The sequence below is a fragment of the Myotis lucifugus genome, unplaced genomic scaffold (assembly GCF_000147115.1).
Source record: "Myotis lucifugus unplaced genomic scaffold, Myoluc2.0 scaffold_503, whole genome shotgun sequence".
Taxonomy (NCBI): Eukaryota; Metazoa; Chordata; class Mammalia; order Chiroptera; family Vespertilionidae; genus Myotis; species Myotis lucifugus.
Window position 1 is genome coordinate 73,245 of NW_005871551.1, and position 12,962 is coordinate 86,206.

The window sequence follows — 12,962 nt, forward strand, 5'->3', positions numbered from 1 at the left end:
ATGGACAAATTCCTAGAAAAATACAATCTCCCAAAACTGAGTCAGGAAGAATCAGATAACTTGAATAGGCCAATAATAACTGAGGAAATAGAAGCAGTAATCAAAAAACTCCCAGCAAACAGATGGCATCAAGGGGAGTTTTACCAAACATTCAAGGAAGGACTAACAATTAATAGATAAACTATTCCCAAAAATCCGAGAGGAAGAAACACGTCCGAGGTCTTTTTATGAGGCCAGTATTATCCTAATCCCAAAACCAGATAAAGATACCACAAAGAAAGAGAATTGCAGGCCAATATCCCTGATGAACATAGATGCTGACATCCGCAACAAAATATTAATAAATTGGATCTAGCAATATATTAAAAAAGTCATACACCATGACCAAGTGGGATTAACTTTAGGGTGCAAGGCTGGTATAATATTCACAAATCAATAAATGTGATACATCACATAAACAAATTGAAAGGCAAAAATCACATGATCATATCAATAGACAGAAAATGCATTTGACAAAGTCCAACACCCCCTATGATAAAAATTCCCAGCAACATGGAAATAGAGGGAGCATATTTCAACGTGATAAAGGCCATATATGACAAACCTACAGCGAACATAAAACTCAATGGGCAAAAACTAAAACCATTTCCTCTAAGAACAGGAACAAGACAGGGATGTCCACTTTCATCACTCTTATTCAACATTGTACTGGAAGTCCTAGCCACAGTGATCAGTCCGGGAGAAATAAAAGGCATCCAAATTGTAAAGGAGGAAGTAAAGCTCTTATTATTCACTGATGACATGATATTGTGCATAGAAAACCCTAAAGACTCCACCAAAAAACTATTAGATTTAATAAATGAATTTGGCAATGTAGCAGGATATAAAATAAAAACCGAAAAATTAATGGCTTTTTTCGTACACCAATAATGAATTCACAGAAAGAGAAGCTAAACAAGCAATCCCATTTACTACTGCAACAAAAAATTAAAATAGTTAGGAATAAACTTAACCAAGGAGGCAAAAGACCTGTACTCGGAAAACTACAGGATGTTAAAAAAAAAAAAAAAGATAGAAGAATATATGAACAAATGGAAGAATATACCATGTTCATGGATTGGTAGAACCAAATCATTAAAATGTCCATATTACCCATGGCAATCTACAGATTCAATGCAATCCCCATTAAAATATCAACAGCATATTTCACAGATCTAGAATAAATACCCATAGAGGAAACCATAGGCAGCAAAATCTCAGACATATCTTGCAGCAATATGTTTATGGATACATCTCCTAGGGCAGTGGCCCACAGACTGCGGCTCGGCAAACCATGGCTCACAAGCCACATGCGGCTCTTTGGCCCCTTGAGTGTGGCTTTTCCACAAAATACCGGCTCTTCCACAAAATACCGACTTCTGCACATGGGCCACAAAGTTTCAATCGCACTGTACGTGCACGCTCACAACGTGGTATTTTGTGGAAAGAGCCACACTCAAGGGGCCAAAGAGCCACATGTGGCTCGCGAGCCACGGTTTGCCGACCATGGTCCTAGGGCAAAGGAAACTAAGGACAAAAACAAATGGGACTACATCAAAATAGAAAGCTTCTGCATAGTCAAAGAAACCATCAACAAAATGAAAAGAGAGCCCACTCTATGGGAGAACATATTTGGCAATGATACATCTGATAATGAGTTAATATCCAAAGTATATAAGGAACTCACAAAACTTAACAAAAGATAGACAGTCCAATTTAAAAGTGGGCAGAAGACCTAAATAGATACTTCTTCAAAGTGGACATATAAAAAGCCAAGAGACATATGAAAAAATGTTCAAAGTCACTGATCATCATAGATGTACAAATTAAAATGACAATGAGGTATCATCTCACACCTGTCAGAATGGCTACCATCAACAAATCAATAAATGACAAGGCAGAGGAAGATGTGGAAAAAAGGCAACCCTAGCACACTGCTGGTGGGAATACAGACTGCTTCAGTCATTATGGAAAACAGTATGGAGTTTCCTCCAAAAATTAAATATGGAACTGCCATTTGACCCAGTGATCCCACTTCTAGGAATATATCCTAAGAAACCCAAAAACACCCAATCAGAAAGAAATGCATGCCAGCCCTATGTTTATAGCAGCACAATTTATAATAGCTAAGATCTGGAAACAGCCCACGTGCCCATCAGTAGATGAATGGATAAAAAGCTGTGATACATTTGCTCCATGGAATACTATACAGCAGTAAAAAAGAAAGCTCACTTACTCTTTGAGACAGCATGGAGGGACCTGCAGAATATCATACTAAGTGAAATAAGCCAGTCAGGGAAAGAAAATATCACATGATCTCACTCATATGTCTAATCTAAGTAACAAAATAAACTGAGGAACAAAATAGATCCAGAGACATAGAAGCATGAAATAGACTGTGGAATCTCAGAGAGAAGGTGGGGGAAGGTGGGTCAGTGGGAAGAGATTCACCAAAGACCTTTGAGTTAATATCCAAAGTATATAATGCATAACCCATGGACACAGACAATACGGTGGTGAAGGCCTGAGGTGGAGTGTGGGGGAGGGCTAGAAGGGATCAATGGGGGGAAAAGAGGGACATATGTAATACTTTCACAATAATGTTTGAATTAAAAAAAAAGAATAAACCTGACAAGAAAAGCACAGAAATTTATTAGATTGAACACTGAAATAGATAAAAGATAATTTGAATAAATGAAAAATCAGCCATTGTGGAAAACAGTATAGAGTTTGTTCCCGGTTAGGAAACCTCCATGTTAAAGTTGTCAATTCTCTCTAACCTCTAAATTTTTTATTTTCTTAAATCCTCACCTGATGAGTGAAGATATTTTTTCCATTGATTTTTAGAGAGAATGGAAGGGAGGAGGGATGGGGAGAGAGAAAAAGAGGAGAGAGACAGAAATATAGACATGAGAGAGACACATCAATTGGTTGCCTCCCACACGAGCCCCAATTGGGGCTGGAGATTGAATACGCAACTGAGGTATGGGCCCATGACTGGAATCAACCCTTTGGTCCACAGGCTGACGCTCTAACCCAGCGGTTCTCAACCTGTGGGTCGAGACCCCTTTGGGGGTCGAACAACCCTTTCACCGGGGTGGACTAAGACCATCGGAAAACACATATATAATTACATATTGTTTTTGTGATTAATCACTATGCTTTAATTATGTTCAATTTGTAACAATGAAATTGGGGGTCACCACAACATGAGGAACTGTATTAAAGGGTCGGGGCATTAGGAAGGTTGAGAACCACTGCCTAACCACTGAAGCAAACCAGCCAGGGCTCTAACCTCTAAGTTTAATGCAACCTCAGACCACCCTGATTTTAAAAAACAGATTTTTAAAATTGATTTCAGAGAGGAGAGAGAGAGAAACAGTAATGATGAGACAGAATCATTGATCAGCTGCCTCCTGCATGCCCCACATTGGGAATTAAGCCCACAACTCGGGCATGTGCCCTGACCAGGAATCGGACCATGACTTCCTGGTTCATAGTTCAATACTAAAGCACTGAGCCATGCTACCCGGGCCACCCTGACTTTTTTAATGTGGCAAAATTATGTTATCGTTCACCTGAAAGAACAAACCATCATATAAAAGAACAGGAAATGAAATTCTGAAAATTAAGGTTGAAACGTTTTATAAATAGAACATTAAACAAAACAGGAATTCCAGAAACAGCTCCAAGTATATGGAAATGTAATAAGCCAATGAAGTGGCATTTGAATGCACTGGTCAGGATTCATTTGGTTATGTGTAACTGAAACTCAATGTAACATATCTTAAGAAAATGGGGAAGATCATGTCCCATGCCTCGGATCTCTCAACTTCACCATCGAAAATGGCCTGAGAAACAAGCAACAAACAAACGGTGTATCCTTTGGTGTGCTTCTGTTTGAAAGGCTGTGTGTGTGTGTGTGTGTGTGTGTGTGTGTGTGTGTGTGTGGAGCGGGGGGTATACACATTTGTTTACATATGCTTAACCCCCTAACAGGATGCACAGTGAACAGGTATTATGGAAGGAGATTCAAGGGGCGAACCTTTCCCCCCAGCTGGACGTCAGGAGAAGAGAGTTAAGTATGTTGTCTAGTCCACCATCGGCAGCAGCACCCATATGCTTCATGTGTATCCTGTTTTGTGTACATGAACTTGGAAAATGTGAAAAAAGTATAGGGCACATGATTTTTAATTGACATAATGGTATTATGCTATAGATCTCAATCCGTTTTCCCCCCAACCCAGCAATGTTTTTTAAGATTTATTCATAAGGCTGTGTACATGCCTAGTTCATTGCTTCCAGCGTCTACATGTGGCTGCTGGGTCAGTCAGAGAGAGTGGATTACACTGCAGTAACAAATACTGCCCAGCCCTAGCCGGTTTGGCTCAGTGGGTAGAGCACTGGCCTGTGGACTGAAGGATCCCGGGTTCAATTCTGGTCAAGGGCACATGCCCGGGTTGCGAGCTCAATCCCCAGTAGGGGGCATGTAGGCGGCAGCCAATCCATGATTTTCTCTCATCATTGATGTTTCTATCTTTCTCTCCCTCTCCTTTCCTTTCTGAAATCAATAAAATATATATTTTAAAATTTTAAAAAAACACACAAATACTGCCCAGTTGATAATTATATAAACCTTTGATGGCCAAAGTATGTCACATGGTTCCACCTAACTTTAAGTTCACAGCCACCATGTGACTATGGAAAGAGAAAGAGCTAATGACTAGCACTGACCCCCCAGTTGCCTTCAGCTCCCTGCTGCCCCAACCAGTGGTGTGATGGGCATACCTGACATGTCCTCCACAGGCCCATGTGACCACTGCTTCGGACGCATGCCCAGGAGCGGAGTTTCTGGGCAAGACGGCATGTAGTTAATTTCACTAAGGAGAGGCAGCTCACTCTCCAGTTGGCTGCTCCAGTCCCTGCTGCAAGCACATGGGAAGGTGCCTATATCCCCACATCCTGCCAATGCTTGGTAACAACCAGCTCTTTAAGTTTTGCCAGTCAAGTAGGTGTGAAATGATAGCTGTTATTGTTCTAAATTGTAGTTCTCTGATTTCTAATAAGTTTAAGTATCTCTTCATATGCTTGTTGGTCTTTTAATTTCCCTCTTCTAGAAAGTGCTTGTTCTTTTTTTTTCTATTAGGAGTCCTATAATTTTCTTGTTGATTTTCAAGAGTTCCTTGTAGAGATTTTCACAGGATATTAAACAATATGAATGTATTCCTCTTCTCCCAGAAAGTAATGCATTATTTTAATGGATTCTATCTCATCTCCCAGTTCTTTGAGGTGGGGGTGGGAGGGAGAATCTTAAGAAAGGAAGTTAGGCCAGACTTGAATCAGGAGCCATTCCTGGGCCAATCAATGGTGACTGGGCAGGTGGGGCCTAGAAAATGACAGCTTCTATATACACCACAAGTCTGGAACAGAAGAAAAAACTTTCCCAGAACAATTGGGGATGGGTGGGGAGGGGGTGTTGCAAGGAGGGAGGAATGTTCTTTTTCTGGGCAAAGCAATAGATAGTCCCTGGCTTAGTATCTGATGAAAAAATTAGTCCATGTATCCATCAGGATTATTTGATTGCAAGTGACAGAAATTCAATGGAAACTAATTTTTTTTTAAAGGAAATGTATTGGTTAAAGTAATTCAAAAGTCCAGTGGGTAGGAGAGCTGGATCCAGGCTCTCAAGTGATGTCATCAGATCTCCATCTCTCTCTCCATCTTACCAATAAGCTGTCTCCAATGTGAGTATGGTGGCCTCCTTTAGCCAAGCACACAGATCACATAACAACTCCAGCTAAAGAAAGTGGTTCCATCCTAATCATATGATAGAAAAAAATTTTGGGAAGGATTCTGATTGGTCCAACTTAGATCACATGCCCTTTCTGAACCAATCACTGTAGTCAGAGGAATAGAGTAATCTGATTGGTTAGACATGGGTCAAGTATGGGTGGTAGATGGGCTCATCCCCCTGAGACCACAGTAAGAGGGTGCCCCAAGGGAAAGAGGGGTTCATACCAGAAGACCAGAGAAGACATGCTGGTCATGTAGGACCCAGAAATGCCAGATATAGACCAGATCTCTATCACATTCCTTTCCCCAATATGTATCCTATATGGGCAAGAATTTAAAGAAGGAAAAAAGAAACCACAAAAGAGTTCGAATAAAATATTGGTAACTGAGAGAATTAGGGGTTTGGCAAGTGCCTTTCCAACTATGACACTAAAATCAGACACCATATGGAAAAAGATTTATGAATATTAAACTTCTATAGCACAAAAATATACCAACCAACCAAAATCCCAATAAGTAAGATTAAGAAACTAATGAGTCCTGGCCAGTGTGATTTGGTTGGGTGTTGATCTGCGCACCAAAAGGCTGTTGGTTCAATTCACAGTCAGGGCACATGCCTGGGTTGCTGGCTGATCCCCGGTGGGGAGCATGCAGGAGGCAGCTAATGGATGTTTTGCTTTCACATCAATGTTTCTCTTTCTAAAAATCAATAAAAATAAATGGGGGAAAAAAGAGAGTGAAGCAAAATATTTAAAGTGTTGAGATACCCCACCAATCTACAATTCTGTAACTGTGATGTTATTTTTCAAAAGTGAAGGAGAAGCAGAGACTTTCTTGGACAAATACAAATTGAGGAAATTTGTTGCCAATAAACTTGCATTGCAAGAAATGTTAAATGGAGCTCTTTATAGAGAAGGATAATAATGTAGGTCAGAAACTCAGGTCTATATAAAGTAAGGAAGCGCAGTGAAGCAAGATAGTGAAGATAAAGTAAAAATTTTATTTTTCATATTCTTAATAGATCTAACAGACATTTTGTTCAAAGCAGTAATAACAACGTGTTTGGGTGTACATGCTAATGTATATACACATGCTCATGTATGATTATGCATAAATGAAATGAATGACAGCAGCATTATAAGGGATGGAAGGAAGAAATTAGGAATAATCTCTTATTGCACTACTTGTGAAGTGGTATAATGTTATTTGAAAGTGGATTTGGATTAGTTATAAGTGTTAGGGCAAACTCTAGGATAACTACTAAAAATAATCAAAAAAGAATTGATGATGCCAAGAAAGAAGAAAATGAATCATATAAAAAGCGCAATTAAATCAAAAAAAGGCAGAAAGAGTGAAAGAAAAAAATAGGAACAAAGAACAAGGGCAACTAGTAAAAAAGTAATAAATATATTAAAATATATATATATAAAATATATATACACACACACACACACACACACACACACATATACTAGAGGCCTAGTGCACGGAATTCTTGCACGGGTAGGGTCCCTAGGCCTGACCAGCGATCAGGGCTGATCAGGGCCTTCCTTCCCCTGGATGCCGGCTGGGGCCTTCCTTCATTCCATGCCGCCCCCTGGTGGTCAGTACACATCATAGCGAGTGGTCAAACTCCCGGTCAGTCAAACTCCCAAGGGGCAATTTGCATATTAGCCTTTTATTATATAGGATATCCTCACCTGAGGATATTTTCCATTGATTTTTAGAGCGAGTGGAAGGAAGAGGGAAAGAGATAGAGAGAGAGAAACATCGAAATGATGGAGACGCATTGAATGGCTGCCTTCCACGTGCACCCCATCCAGGGCCAGGAGCCTGCAACCAAGCTATGTGCCCTTGACTGGAATCAAACCCAGGACCCTTCAGTCTGCAGGCCGACTCTCTATCCACTGAGCCAAACTGGCTAGGGCTGAAATGTAGTAAATATTAACCCAACTATATAAAAAATCACTTTGAAAACCAATGGTTGAAGTACAACAATTAAAAAAACAGATATTGTCAGAGTGAATAAAAAAGACCTAGCTATACATTGCCTACAAGAAACCCACTTTATTCATTCTTAAAATCTCTCTCTCTCTCTATATATATATATATATATTTTATTGATTTCAGAGAGAGAAAGGGAGAGGGAGAGAGGGAAACATCAATGATGAGCCTGCAATTGAGCTTGCAATACAGGCATGTGCCCTGACTGGAAATCAAACTGTAAACTCCTGGTTCATAGGTCAATGCTCAATCACTAAGCCACACTGGCTGCACAAGAAGCCCATTTTAAATATAAAGACACACATAGGGTAAGAGTAAATGGATGGAGAAGAATATACCACCTTAACACTAATCAAAAGAGAATAGGAGGAGCTATATTCCATTCAGACAGAGCAGACTTCAAAGTAAAGAAAGTTACCAGGGACAAAGAAGGGCATTAAATAATGATAAAAGGGTCAATTTTCCAAGAAGATGTAACAGTCCTTAATGTATATGCACCTACCTCATAACAGAGTGTCAAACTATGTGAGAAAAAAACTGGTAGAAGTGCAAAGAGAAATACATGAATCTACTGTCATAGTTGGAGACTTCAACACTCCTGTATCAGCAAGCAGAAAATCAGGAAGGACATAGATGAACTTAAGAACACCATCAGTCACCTGGCTACAGTTGACATGTATAGACTATATCACCCAATGACAGAGGAATACACATTCTTCCCAAGCTCACATGAAACACTAATATAGGCCACTTTCAGGATCATAAAACACATCTTCACAAGTTTAAAAGAATAAAAACCATACATTGTCTTCTCTCAGAACCCAATGGAATGATACTAGAAATAAAAAACAAACAAAAACAAAAACAGAAAGATAATGGGGAAATCCCAATAGAGATTAAACAACACACATTAAAAAAATTTTTTTGCCCTGGTGCTCAGTGGTTAGAGTGTCAGCCTAAGTATCAAAGGGTCATGGATTCGATTTCTGGTCAAGGGCATGTACCTGAGTTGTGGGTTCCCTCCCGGACCCCAGTCAGGGTATGTGCGGGAGGCAACCATTTATGTGTCTCTCTCACATGGATGTTTCTCTCTCTCTCTTTCTCTCCCCTCGTCCACCACGCCATCTCTCCCTTCCACTCTCTCTGAAAAGCAATAGAAAAAATATCCTCAGGTGATGATTAACAACAACAACAAATTATTGATTGATTTTGAGAGGGAGAGAAGAGAGAGAAACATTGATTTGTTATTCCACTTATTTATGCATTCATCAGTTGATTGTTATATGTGCCTTGCCTGGGGATTAAACCCACAAGCTTGGCATATTTGGCTGATGTTCTAACCAACTGAGCCACCTGGCCAGGGCCTAAACAACACACTTCTAAATGACACATAGGTCTAAGAAGAAATTGCAAGAAAAATTTATAATATTTTGAATACATGAAAATGAAAACAACTTATCAAAATTTCTGGGATGCAGCAAAAGCAGAGCTCACTGGGAAATTTACAGCACTGAATGCATATATTAAAAAGAAAGATCTAAAATCCATCATTTTAGCTTCCACATTAGAGAAAAAGAAAAGGAAATTAAAGTAACAAAGAAAATAATAAAAATGTGAGTAGAGCCCTGACTGGTTTGGCTCAGTGGATAGAGCATAGACCTGTGGACTGAGGGGTCCTGGGTTTGATTCTGGTCAAGGGCACATGCCCGGGTTGTGGGCTCTATCCCCAGGGGGGCATGCAGAAGGCAGCCGATCAATGATTCTCTCTCATCATTGATGTTTCTATCTCTCTCTCCCTCTCCCTTCCACTCTGAAATCAATAAAAATATATAAAAATAAATTAAAATAAAAATATTTTTAAAATGTGAGTAGATATTAGTAAAAATGAGAATAGGAAATCATTAGAGATAATCATGAAACCAATGCTGATTCTTTGAAAAGATTGATAAAATTGATAAGCTTTTAGCCAGGCTGACTAAGAAAAAGAGAGGACACAAGTTACTAATACCAGAAATGAAAGAGGGGCCATCACTACAGACCTATGGACACTAAAGGAATAATAAAGGCATCGTATGAACTCTATGCCTAGAAATTTGATAACCTAGATGAAATGGGTCAATTCCCTGAAAGATATAATCTACCAAAACACACACAAAAAGAAGCAGACTATCTAAATAGATCTATATATATGGTTGGGCAAAAGTAGGTTTATAGTTGTGAGTACATGAAACAGAGTTTATTCTTGTATTATTATTTATTAGTTATTGTATTCCCATATGAACAACTATAAACCTACTTTTGCCCACACTGTATCAATAATTTTTTAATCATTACTGAATCAATAATTAACAACTCTCCGAATCAGAAAACAATAGCCTGAGATAGGTTCACTGGCAAATCCTACTAAACCTTTAAGAAATAAATTATACTGATTCTCTAAAGTCCATTTCAGAGGACAGAAGAAGAGGAAATACTTCCAAATTCATTCTACAATGCCAACATTACTCTAATAGCAAAATCAAAGACACTACAAAAAACTACAGACCAATGTATCTCTCATGAACATAGATGCAAAAATCTTCAACAAAATATTAGCACATTGAACCCAATGATGTATAAAAAGAATTATACACCATGTCCCAGTGGGATTTATCCCAGGTATGCAAGAGAGGCTGGTTCATCATTTAAAAATCAATTAAAGTGATCCATCCCACCAGTAGGCTAAAAATGGAAATAAATCACACTATCATACCAATAGATGCAGAAAAGGTATTTGCCCAAATCCAACACCCATGCATGATAAAAATCTTAGTAAACTAGGAATAGAGGGGAACTTCCTTGACTTACGGAGAATATCTACAGCACTGGCTGGAGAGGCTCAGTTGGTTGGAGCATCATCCCGTGCACTGAAAGTCTGCCAGTTCGATTCTGGGTCAGGGCACATACCTAGGTTGTGGTTTTGATATCTGCTGTGGGTGTGTATGGGAGGCAACTGATAGGTATTTCTCATTCTCTCTCTCTCTCTCTCTCTCTCTCTCTCTCTCTCTCTCTCTCTCTCTCTCTCCATCATCAAAACAAATCCTTCAGGTGAGGATTCAAAAAAAAAAGAAAATCTACAAAAACCCCACAGCTGACATCAGACATAATAGTGAGAAACTCAAAGCTTTCCACTAAGATCAGGTCCTCAAGAAGGATGTCCCCTCTCACCACTGCTTTTCCACACTGTCTTTGTTTGCAGATGACAAGATCATTTATGTAGAAAATCCAAAGAATTGACAAAACCCACTAAAAGTTCTAGAGCTAATAAGTGGTTATAGCATGTTTACAAGCTACAATTTTAAAATATAAAAGTAGCCCTAGCCGGTTTGGCTCAGTGGATAGAGCATTAACCTGAGGACTGAAGGGTCAAGGGTTTGATTCCAGTCAAGGGCTCATACCTGGTTTGCAAACTGGATCCCCAGCCCTAGGTCAGAGTGTGTGTGTGAGGCAATGAATTGATGTCTCTCTCTCACATTAATGTCTCTCTCTCTGTGTCTCTCCCCCACCCTTCCACTATCTCTAAAAATCAATGGGAAAAATATCCTCGGGTGAAGATTAAAAAAAAAGAAGAAGTAAATTGTTCTTCTGTATACCAGCAATGACAAATGGGATCAGATTTTAAAAAACACACAATACCATTCACAATAGTACCTGAACAATGAAATAGGTATAAATCTAACAAAATACATAGAAGATCTATTTGAGGGAACAACACAACTCTGGTGATTGAAACCAAAGAAGAACTAAATAAATGGAGACAGAATTCATATTCATGAATAGGAAGACTCAGTATTTTCAGTTTGTCAGTTCCCTCCAAGTCAATCTACAGATTTATTGCAGTCCCAACCAAAGCCTCCGCAATTATCTTGTAGATATCAACAAACCAAATCTAACATTTATACAGAGAGGTAAAAGACCCAGAATAGCCAACACAATATTGAAGGAGAAGAACAAAGTTGGAGGACTTATGCTACGCTGCTTCAAGACTTACTATAAGCCTACAGTAATCGAGATAGGGTGGCACTGGCAAAGGCACACTACTAGATCCAAGGAACAACGTAGAAAGCTCAGAAATAGGCCCACATGCATATAGTCAACTAATCTTTGACAAGAAGCAAAGGCAATACAATGGAGACAATACAGCCTGTTCAACAAATGGTGCTGGAACACCTGGACATCCACATGAAGAAAAATGAATCTAATACAGACCTTACATCCTTCACAAAAATGAACTCAAAATGAACTCATAGACCTCAACATAACGCACAAAACTATAAAACTCCTAGGAGACAACATAGGAGAAAACCAAGATGACCTTGGAAATGTCCTTTTAGAAAAATATTGATCCACAAGAGAAATAATAGATAAGCTGGATTTCATTAAAATTAAAATTTTTGGCGTCTGAGTGCAGAAGATGGCAGTATCCACAGGAGTTAAAGTTCCTCGTAATTTTTGCTTGTTGGAAGAACTTGAAGAAAGACAAAAAGGAGTAGGCGATGGTACAGTTAGCTGAGGCTTTGAAGATGATGAAGATATGACACTTACAAGGTGGACAGGCATGATTATTGGGCCTCTAAGGCTAAATTATGAAAACAGAATATATAGCCTGACAGTAGAATGTGGACCTAAATACCCAGAAGCTCCTCCATCAGTTAGATTTGTAACCAAAATTAACATGCATGGAATAAATAATTCCAGTGGAATGGTAGATGCATGGAACATATCAGTATTAGCAAAATGGCAAAATTCATATAGCGTTCAAGTTGTACTTCAAGAACTAAGAGGTCTAATGATGTCCAAAGGAAATATGAAGCTTCCACAGCTGCCAGGAGAACAAACATACAACAATTAATTTTAGTGGATCTCAAACTTGTCTTAAATCAACAATCTCCTACTCATGTTAATGTCTTGATTAAATATCACAATGCAAAATACCCACACATTAAGTGAAAGAATGCCAGCTGGTAAACATGACCTGGACATTTGTAAGAATATATTGAATATATGTATACACATTATGTTTTCAGGTAACAGGAGAAAATATGCAGCATAATTTTTTTAAGGCATTGTCATTTAAACATAGAACC

At 38.9% G+C, this 12,962-nt stretch overlaps 1 pseudogene; it reads left to right on the plus strand.

Moving 5' to 3' along the window:
* Positions 1–12,289: 12,289 nt before the first annotated feature.
* On the plus strand, positions 12,290–12,758 carry LOC106694538 (annotated as a pseudogene).
* The last annotated feature ends 204 nt before the right edge of the window (positions 12,759–12,962 follow it).